The sequence below is a fragment of the Sphaerodactylus townsendi genome, linkage group LG07 (genome assembly GCF_021028975.2).
Source record: "Sphaerodactylus townsendi isolate TG3544 linkage group LG07, MPM_Stown_v2.3, whole genome shotgun sequence".
In the NCBI taxonomy this organism is placed as follows: Eukaryota; Metazoa; Chordata; class Lepidosauria; order Squamata; family Sphaerodactylidae; genus Sphaerodactylus; species Sphaerodactylus townsendi.
Genome location: NC_059431.1, coordinates 15,364,654 through 15,374,654, shown reverse-complemented (window position 1 = coordinate 15,374,654; position 10,001 = coordinate 15,364,654).

Here is a 10,001-nt window from a genome sequence, read left to right as displayed (position 1 = left end):
CAGGGAAGCAAGATGGCAGGGGGAAACTCAGGGAGATGACAGAGGGACACTGCACTGTCATTAAGTCAAAGGGGATTGTTTCAGAGAAATGAAGAACTTGAGCTTCTGGCAGAGGCGTATCTAGGGAAAATGTAGCCCAGTGCCAAATCTGAGGCCCCTTCCGCACACGCAAAATAATGCATTTTCAAACCACTTTCACCACTGTTTGCAAGTGGATTTTGCCGTTCCGCACAGCTTCAAAGAGCACCGAAAGCAGTTTGGAAGTACATTATTTTGCGTGTGCGGAATGAGCCACAGTTTTCCACCCTCCTGCCCCCCCCCCCATATCGGCGGTCACCCTCTCCCCCATGACTAAACAACTTTTTTGCATCGGGTCTTGAAGTCAGTGTATGGACCTAGGGGAAGAAGGAGGGTGTGGGGGTGATTTTCAGCCCCCCATGTGACTAAATGGCGGCATCCCGGGGACATTTGATAGGCTGTATGGTCCTTTCACTTCTATGATGCTCTGATTCTATGCGTACCTTTGCAATCCACTGTGACCCCCAAATCCATTTCAGCTGTATGCCTGTATACCCAAATTAACCTACGGGTTTGTTTCCCCCAATTTGTTTTTTCTCTCCTGTGCAGTTCCTGAGACATTATTCCAGAACAGACATTACCTTTCCCTGCCAGCTCCTCACATGGTGAGATTTACCTCTGCAGAGGAGGATCTTTTTATTATACTATTAAAATCCACTTGTGTCAAGCACTCTGATACTTAAACCTGTTCTGAGAAAAAGATGGGAGTCACCTTTGTCATACTAAAAGAGGCATCTGTAAAAGAGTGTGTCAGCTGTTCAAGGAACCTGGCCAGAGGACAGGAGGAGGATGGGTGAGTAGAAGGGAAAGATCCGGGAAAGGGTCTGTTGGTCAAAGTGGGCTTCAGAGAGTCTGTAGTGTTGGTCTGTAGTGTTGGTCCTTTCAGGAGCAGCAGTGGCATAGGAGGTTAAGAGCTTGTGTATCTAATCTGGAGGAACCGAGTTTGATTCCCCGCTCTGCCGCTTGAGCTGTGGAGGCTTGCTGGGGAATTCAGATTAGCCTGTGCACTCCCACACACGCCAGCTGGGTGACCTTGGGCTAGTCACAGTTCTTCTGACCTCTCTCAGCCCCGCCCACCTCACAGGGTGTTTGTTGTGAGGGGAGAAGGGCAAGGAGATTGTAATCCCCTTTGAGTCTCCTGCAGGAGAGAAAGGGGGGGATATAAATCCAAACTCCTCCTCCTGCTCCTGCTCCTGCTCCTCCTGCTCCTCCTCTTCCTCCTCCTCTTCCTCTTCCTCTTCTTCTTCTTCTTCTTCTTGGTCTGTTGTGGAACAGTAGCACCCTAGAGACCAAGATTTTGGGGGTATAAATTTTGATAGATTAGTAACCACTACAGTATGCTGGCTACCCAAATAGAAAATAATTTGAAGGGATGATGTGCCTCTGAACAGCAGGGGGTCACTGAAGATAGATTTGGCCTTAGAGTCTAGCTCTTCCTCCCATAGGTAATAATGCCCCCATTATTTCTTATAGATAGACCTGGCCTAGGTGGCAAGAGTTCCATTTCCTCCAGTGTCCCTCCAGAGTTTGAAGGCCAAGTCTCCTCCAGTCCCTCCAGAGCTCCAAGGCCAAGTCTTTTCCAGAGGTCCTCCAGAGTTCCAAGGTCAAGTCACCTCCAGAGTTCCTTCAGAATTCCAAGACCAAATGTTTTCCAAAGTTCCTTCAGAGTTCCAAGGCTCTTTCAGAGTTCTTCTAGAGTTCCAAGCCCAAGTGTCCACCAGAATTCCTCCAAAAAGTCTCCTCATAGAAAATAATGCCCATTTAAAATTTAAATGGACCATGTTCCCTGGAATAGCTGAGAGCTGAGACACACTTCCTCTCTCTCCCTCCCAATCACTCCATTTCTTTACCACCCTGAAACACCCCAAATACCTCTCCAAATTCCAGAGATCAATTCTTTGTACTCCCAGAATTTTGAGAATGTTTTAGGTCTTTTCAGATATGTTCGAGCCAACCTGCTCTAGTAGATTTTAATTTCAGCTTTGGTATGTTTGAGTATATGCACTTAATGTATTTGTTCATGTGCTTTTACTCCACTCCTTCCTGCTTCTGCTGCAGGTGTTGACTTAGAATCATTGAATTCTGTGATTCCTGCCCCAACATGGAATGTACCTAAATTGTATTGAGCATTTTTTTTCAGATAAGAAGTACTTTAAAGTCAAAATCCAAAGCATATATAAAAACAAAAATTCACCAGGTTATAATTTCATAGAGACTTCCAGTTTCTTCTGCACTGACTTGAGAGCCAACGTGGTGTAGTAGTTAAGAGCAGGTGAATTCTAATCTGGAGAACTGGGTTTGATTCACCAGTTCTCCACCTGAGTGGCAGAGGCTTATCTGGTGAACCAGTTGTGTTTCCGCACTCGTACATTCCTACTGGGTGACCTTGGGCTAGTCACAGTTCTCTCCCACCTACCTCACAAGGTGTCTGTTGTGGGGAGAGGAAGGGAAAAGAGCTTGAAAGCCACCTTGAGTCTCCTTACAGGAGAGAAAGGTGGGGTATAAATCCAAACTCCTCCTCCTCCTCCTCCTCCTCCTCCTCCTCCTCCTCCTCTTCCCTGCCCCGTCAATTGGGCTGTGTACTTTCAGATCCACCAGTGATCAATTTATTTATTTTCTGTTTTGTCTCGATATTCTATCAAGGCTTTCCAATTGTTGCATTGTGATCTTTTTAAAAATTTCATATTTTGTAAGCTGCTTTGGATCATCACTGGAGAGAAATGCAAGATGAAGATACTGAAATCAGTCAGTAAAAGTATGTCACCTGGTGGCAATCGCCGTGATTAGTGAGAACAATTGTGATCATTTAGTTTTGTATTCCGTGAAAAAAAAATATTTTTGCCTATCCTGAATCGTTGCCCAGTCAATATCGTTGGATAACCGCGACTGTTAAAACAGAAAGAACTTAAAAAAACAACAACGTAATCCTTCCACACTGTCTTTGCTGATGGCCTCAGACTATTGCGCCAGAGTGAAGGATCTTTCTTCAGTGGTCTTCGCTTTTAGGTGAAGAAAAAGGAAGCCGAAGAAAGAGTCAATCAGCCATCGGGCGAAGGAAGCTGCAGCTGCCAAAAAGGACAGAACACAAACAGCGAGGAATCCGGTGGCAAGATGTTGAAAAGGTCAGAACTGTTCTTGTATAAGTCACCATCTTTCATGAGCTGCCACCAAACGAGACAGCAGAAGCTGGGTAATGCTCAGACGTGTCCAGCAATTTTATCCAGAAATGGTAATAAATGGGACCATGAGTCATTCTAGGAACGTAGGACATTCGTTGTAAACACATGGGGAATCAGAGAAAAGAAAGTTTTTATTAGCAACACCATCCGATACAATCGCTTTTCATAGTTTAGTCGCAAAAATATATGCATACTTAATCGTTAGAGGTTCTCATATGTGTTGAAAAGTTGGTTTTTAGACCTCGTTTTTCTCTACTGAAAGGAGCTTACAACTCCTTCCTTTCCCCTCCTCACAGCAGACACCTTGTTGGGTAGGTGGGGCTGAGAGAGTTCTGAGAGAACTGTGACTAGCCAAAGGCTTCATGTGCAGGAATGGGGAAACAAACCCGTTTCGCCAGATTAGACTTCACTGCTCGTATGGAGGAGTAGGGAATTAAACTTGGTCCTCCAGATTTCACCACTCTTAAACATTACCCCTTTATATGCTAATGTGCTATGTTTATTGATGTTTTTTTTCCATTTCGTGATAGTAGGCTTATGATATTTTTATCATGTGTAATCTTAGGGTTATTGCTATTGCCGATTGTACTCTTTGTGGTTTTGATGTCTTGCTATTCATAACGTTATGCTTATCGATGTTGTTGATTGACTGTGCCTACTGCTGTTTATGTTATGATTACTGTTATTGTTACTCTTGTTGTGCACTGCCCTGAGCCTTTCGGTGGAGGACGGTATATACAGTAAATATATGATATGATATGATACTGAATATGGGCCCATTCTGCACAGCACAAATAAGACATCCCAAGCCATCTTATTTTGAAGATGCTAAAAGGTGGACTTTTCCCCCTTAAGTCTTCTGCTAGACATCTACACCTAGCAGCTGTATGGAGCTCAGGAGGTATCTTGTTTTTCCTGCCCAACCATTAAGCTCTCTGGTCAATTTCCTCCTGAAACCCATGGTTATGAGAAAGTTTCCCTGAATTTAGAAAATCTGAAAGCCACTGATTTAAATGTAATCTATGATTCTCCCTCTACTTGTTTGACTGATAATTATTCATTCGATTGCTAGTGTTTGATTAACAAAAATGAAGGGGAAGAGGGAGAAGGAGAAGGATTCGAATAAGAAAATGAATAATACTTCTCGTTATCCGAAGATGGCCCAACTGTTAAAACCGTTTCTCTCTCCCAAATTTGAGAGGCCGGATGTGCTTTACAAGATCACAGGGACACTTGCGTTGCATTTCGAGACACGGAGCCAGATACATTTGTATGATTAATTAGCTAGATGTAGCAGTGTCTTCATCTGGTATATTTCACAGCCAGTTGGTCAATTACGCTGAAGTCATTTTGTTCTTCTCTTCATGTAGCGTCACATTGGTTACTCGTAACACGATTTGCTTTTTACAGGCTATTTCTGCATCGCTGCAAACTGTATCGTGCCTCAAAGTTATAGAAATGATGAGGCCATTCTCGTCTGGGCTTATTCAGATGATCTGCTCAAAGTGTGCACAGAATACATTTTCGCCTTTGCAGGGCAGACTCACCACAAGAGGGCACCAGAGATTGAACATGGAGGCTTCCAATTCAAATCCTGACTGATCCTGACGGATGTGGATATTCCGGGATCACCTTCTTCCAAATAATAGCTCAGCATCTTAGCTGGACTGCTTTCTTTTAGGTTGGTCTCTAGGGCTGTGGTCGGGTTACCAGGACTGTGTCTGCAATCTCTCTGGGAGATTTTGGGGGCGGGGCTGTGTCTGACTTCAGAAGTGATGTCACTTCTGGTTGACATTTTAGAGCTTCCAATCTGTATTGAGCAAACCATAGAGATTTGGGGAGAGTCCTAGAATGACACCCACATCTACCATAGGGAGTGATACCATTTCCAAACCCCTTTTACCCCACTGCAACTATCAGTGATGGCAGGCAGGTGAACAGCACAACAGGAAAGTTCCTGCCAGCAGTAGGCAGATGGCAAGCCTAGGTTGTGGGTTCAAATCCCTTGATCCCCTTGACCAAGTAACACTACCTTTTTAAAATGTGCATGAGTCATAATTCAGTGATGGAGCACATGCTTTATATATGTAGTTTATTTTTTATTATTATTTCTATTGTTATTCAGTAGTAGAGCATACACATCATATCTAGAGAGTTTTGGTTCAGTTTCTGCAGGCCACAATGGAAAACATCACAGGAAGCAAACTTGGAAAGAACTATGCTTTAGACCATTGAAAATCCTACAGGGCTAGGTGGCCTATTAACTTGACCCATTATAACAGTTTTATATCTTCAATTCAAAGCAAGAACATAGATTTTAAACCTGTATATAAAGTGTGTGTGTAAGGGGAGGGGGCATGTCAAATGATTGAACATCTCCCATATCAAAACCCAGGAAATTAGTGTGTCATATGCAAATAATTTCATCTTATTTTCTCCCTGATGTCTAGATTTCTATCTGCGGGGACAGACTTTTCTTAAACAGGTGAGTATTTAATAAAACATCTTGTAGCTGCATTCTATCATCGTGTTGTTGCCCTGAAAATGTAGTTTAGTTTTAATTGCTGGACACACAACCTTTCTGTAGTTATTCACATGTTTCCCTTCTGCTGGAAAAGCCGAAGAGCAGATGCTACTCCACTTCTGTGTCTCATGCTAGTAAAGCTCTCTTGCTTCCGAGCAGGTGTTGCTAATACACACATTACTAGTTCCCTTCCCTCTCATGAACTGGATGTTCCATCAGAGTGTTGCTCCTGCCATTTACAGGTCTTGGGTTGCTTCATCACTAAGCCAGTTTGTGCGCAGCTGGTAAATTTCTATCTCTAGAGCCCAATTGTCGAAGAGCATACACCAGCAGAATAATGCCCACAGCCAACAACTGAGGCTCAGAAACATTTGCTGAACTGAAAGTTAAACAAACACAGCCACACCAGTTCCAGATTAGCAAAGTTAAGCAAGAAAGTTTGCGATGGCAGTTGCTCTGCCCCCCCCCCCCCCAAGTGAATCTGTTTTTGGTGCCCTGTACTTGGCTAGGACAGAGTGGGGGAGACACAAGCCAGGTTCCACAGTTCTTACAATAGGTTTATTACTTGAGAGAATCAAGACCCTAACTCCTCCCTTGGGTCTATCTAATCAGAGTACTGGCTTGTCTTGAGCAGATTTGAAGCTGTAGACTGTAGACTGTAGGAGCAGCAGTGGCGTAGGAGGATAAGAGCTCGTGTATCTAATCTGGAGGAACCGGATTTGATTCCCAGCTCTGCCGCCTGAGCTGTGGAGGCTTATCTGGGGAATTCAGATTAGCCTTTGCACTTCCACACACGCCAGCTGGGTGACCTTGGGCTAGTCACAGCTTCTCGGAGCTCTCTCAGCCCCACCCACTTCACAGGGTGTTTGTTGTGAGGGGGGAAGGGCAAGGAGATTGTAAGCCCCATTGAGTCTCCTGCAGGAGAGAAAGGGGGGATATAAATCCAAACTCTTCTTCTTCTTCTTCTTCTTCTTCTCTTGGCTACTTTCAAGAAAGTCCACTGTGTCTTGCTTCCTTTCAGTTCTTTCAGTCTTTGTCTAGTTCTAACTGTTGTTAAACTTAACTTGTGCTCTATGGCAGAGAAGAGCCCTCACACTTGCTCGCTTCAATGTTTTCCCCTCCGCTTTATTGCGTGGTAGATTTAACAACTTGGAAATGAGCGAAAGGGTATGCTCTTGTGGTGAACAACAAATTGAAACATTGGCACATCAACTGCTTTGCTGCCCTAAATTTGCTAATATCAGATCAAAATATTCCAATATTCTTTCTAGGATACCTAGTGAAATGGGAGAATCAGGTAGACTTCCTTTCCTTCTGGACAATTCTGACAATGAAACTTGTGAATTGGTAGCACGATTTTTACTGGAGGTGATGCACAATCAATAATTTATATTCTATCTTAAACCTTTGTATTTGTGTACCTTTTATCTCAGGTTTTTTATTGTGTTATGATTATTGTTATGCCAAATAAAAGCTTATTATTATATTGTGCTCTATGGACCACCATATACCAATATGGACGTCACGAATATTCCAGTCTCCAACTACCCTTGGCACCTCACTCTGACTGACTGGCTAGAACTAAAACAGGGGTTTGCTGGGTAAAGAAAGGAAACTGCCTATTGGGAAATGTCTTAAAGGGACGGGCTAACTAAAATACCCTCCCTTAAAAGACTTAACAAAGAACTAAAACCATGCTAGCTATGGGGAAACTGAAGCTTAATGGGGAAATAACAAAAGCCTCTGTGGGGGCATGACAGCAGGATCGCCTAGTCTGATCAGAAACCTTCTGAAGGTTCACAAGATGCCGACAATAATCCAGGTAGGGTAGTAGAACCAGTTTGGTTTTTAGCTTTTCTAATCTCAGTAATCCATGGACTTTAAATTGTAGAATAAGTCTTTGAAACTGACAGACAGGTCATAAATCTCAGAGGATGCTCTGCTAGAAGAAGTTGAAGGCAGCGGGAATGGGAAGACACAACAAGAAGTGAGTTGACTCAATCAAGGAAGCCACACCCCTCAGCTTGCAAGACCTGAGCGAGGCAGTAAATAATAGGGTGTTTTGGAGGTCATTAATTCTTAGGGTTACCATAAAGTGGGAACAAATTGATGGCATTTTGGACACATGCAATACAACTGTTTTGGACTTTAGCTTTTCTTATCTCAGTTATCAAGCTCTACAGCAAATCTTAAACCCCGTCTGCACATGCAGAATAATGCACTTTCAATCCACTTTCACAATTGTTTGCAAGCGGATTTTGCTGTTCCGCTCAGTAAAATCCAGCTGCAAAGTTCACTGAAAGTGAACGGAAAGTGCATTATTCTGCATGCGTGGAAGGGACCTTAGACACTGGTGACATTCTCACTGGTGATTAATCCTGGGATAGTCACCAGAAATATCCAGGTTCCCTCGAGATCTCCTCACAGCCGAACCGCAGAACACAGATCAGTCCCGTTTCTGGCACTCCTCCCCGCCCCCCCACCCCCCGCCCCCTGTTATCATGGGATTTTCCTGGACCTGCTTGTATATGCAAGGAGATGGTGGGTACACATTTGAGGGTCCATAACTTTGGCCCCCATGAACCAAACTTCACCAATCCTGGGTGGTATCATCAGGTGCTGCTAGCTTAACAATTTCACCCCTGACAATAGGCACCCCCCCTCCCAAGGGGCAGGCCTACATGTCTTCACAAGACACATGCTGCAATGAGGATGTTGGAACCTGGATGAAAAGGTGCCGATTCCTTTGAAACTTGGTTGTATCTAGATTAAATTTTCAGTGGGAAATCGGCCAGTTGTGCTACAAGGTGTTTTTGTCACTGTTTAAATTAAAGGTACTTAAAGCCATTAGTCATTCCAGTGGTCTTGTCTGTAAACGCAGAGAAGTAGAGATAAGCAGTGTGGCTTAGTGATTAGAGCTTAAGGCTTAAGAAGATCCAGGTTCAAATGCTTAGGCACCATGAAATTCACTGAACAATCTTGAGGCAAATTGGTTAACAGCCACAAGTTAAATCCAACCCCCCTCCCAAGAATTCAATCCACATAATATATGTTTTTTTTAATTAGAACCAACCGAATGGTGCATATTTGTATGAGAACTTTTGATTGAACCAGTACTCTTCATCAATCTGGATGTTCAAAATTAAATAACGACGACGACGACGACGACGATAACAATAACAACAACAACAATAACAACAACAACAACAACAATAATAACAATAATAATAATAACAACAACAACAACAACAACAACAACAACAACAACAACAATAATAATAATAATAATAATAATAATATGGAGGAGAAGTTGATCTATGGCTACCAATTTCAAGTCAAGGAAATTTTGTTGGCATAATAATAACACAGTGTTGTGTACATAGGGTTCATTCAGCTGAATAAGAAAGAAAAAACTGGCATAAGAATATAAAATGAATTTTTATACATTAAAAAGAGAAAAAAGGGAAGGAAGGTATTGTTCAAATTTGACTATGATATGGCTACCAATCTTGATCCTCCTTGAACTGAGATTGCAAATGCCTTAGCAGACCAGGTGCTTGGGAGCAGCAGCAGCAGCAGCAGCAGGCCATTGCTTTCACATCCTGCATGTGAGCTCCCAAAGTGGGCCACTGCGAGTAGCAGGGTGCTGGACTAGATGGACTCTGGTCTGATCCAGCAGACTCTTTCTTATGGGAAAATTCCTGAGGACGTGATGAATAATCCTGGCCAAGGCTGCAGAGCGACACCGTTGGCTCCAGCTCTTTTAAACTTGAGGCATAACCCCAGTTAAAACTCAATGGGCATTAACAAATCCCAACAACCACCTCTACTTATGGTCTAACAGTCCTGCCACTCTCTTTCAGCCTAACCAATCTCACAGGGTTGTTGTAAGGATCCTGTTAGGGACAGAGGACCATGTCAGTTGCCATCAACTCTTTCAAAGAAGGGAAGAATGAGATTGTTGTAAATAATTATGGAGGAAAAAGGTAAAACACACATGTATGTGAGCTGTGGGTAAAACAATATGCATGCATTCAAATGCGTGTGGATGTTTGCATTTGGGATCCCTGTATGGTTGGCATTGTCCAGGTGGGGCCGGAATTCCAACTGATCTCTAGACAACAGAGATCAGTTTCCCTGGAGAAAATGGCTACTTTGGAGGGTGAACTGTACAGCATTAAAGCCTGCTGAGGTCCCACCCTTCCCTAAGAGAGCCAACA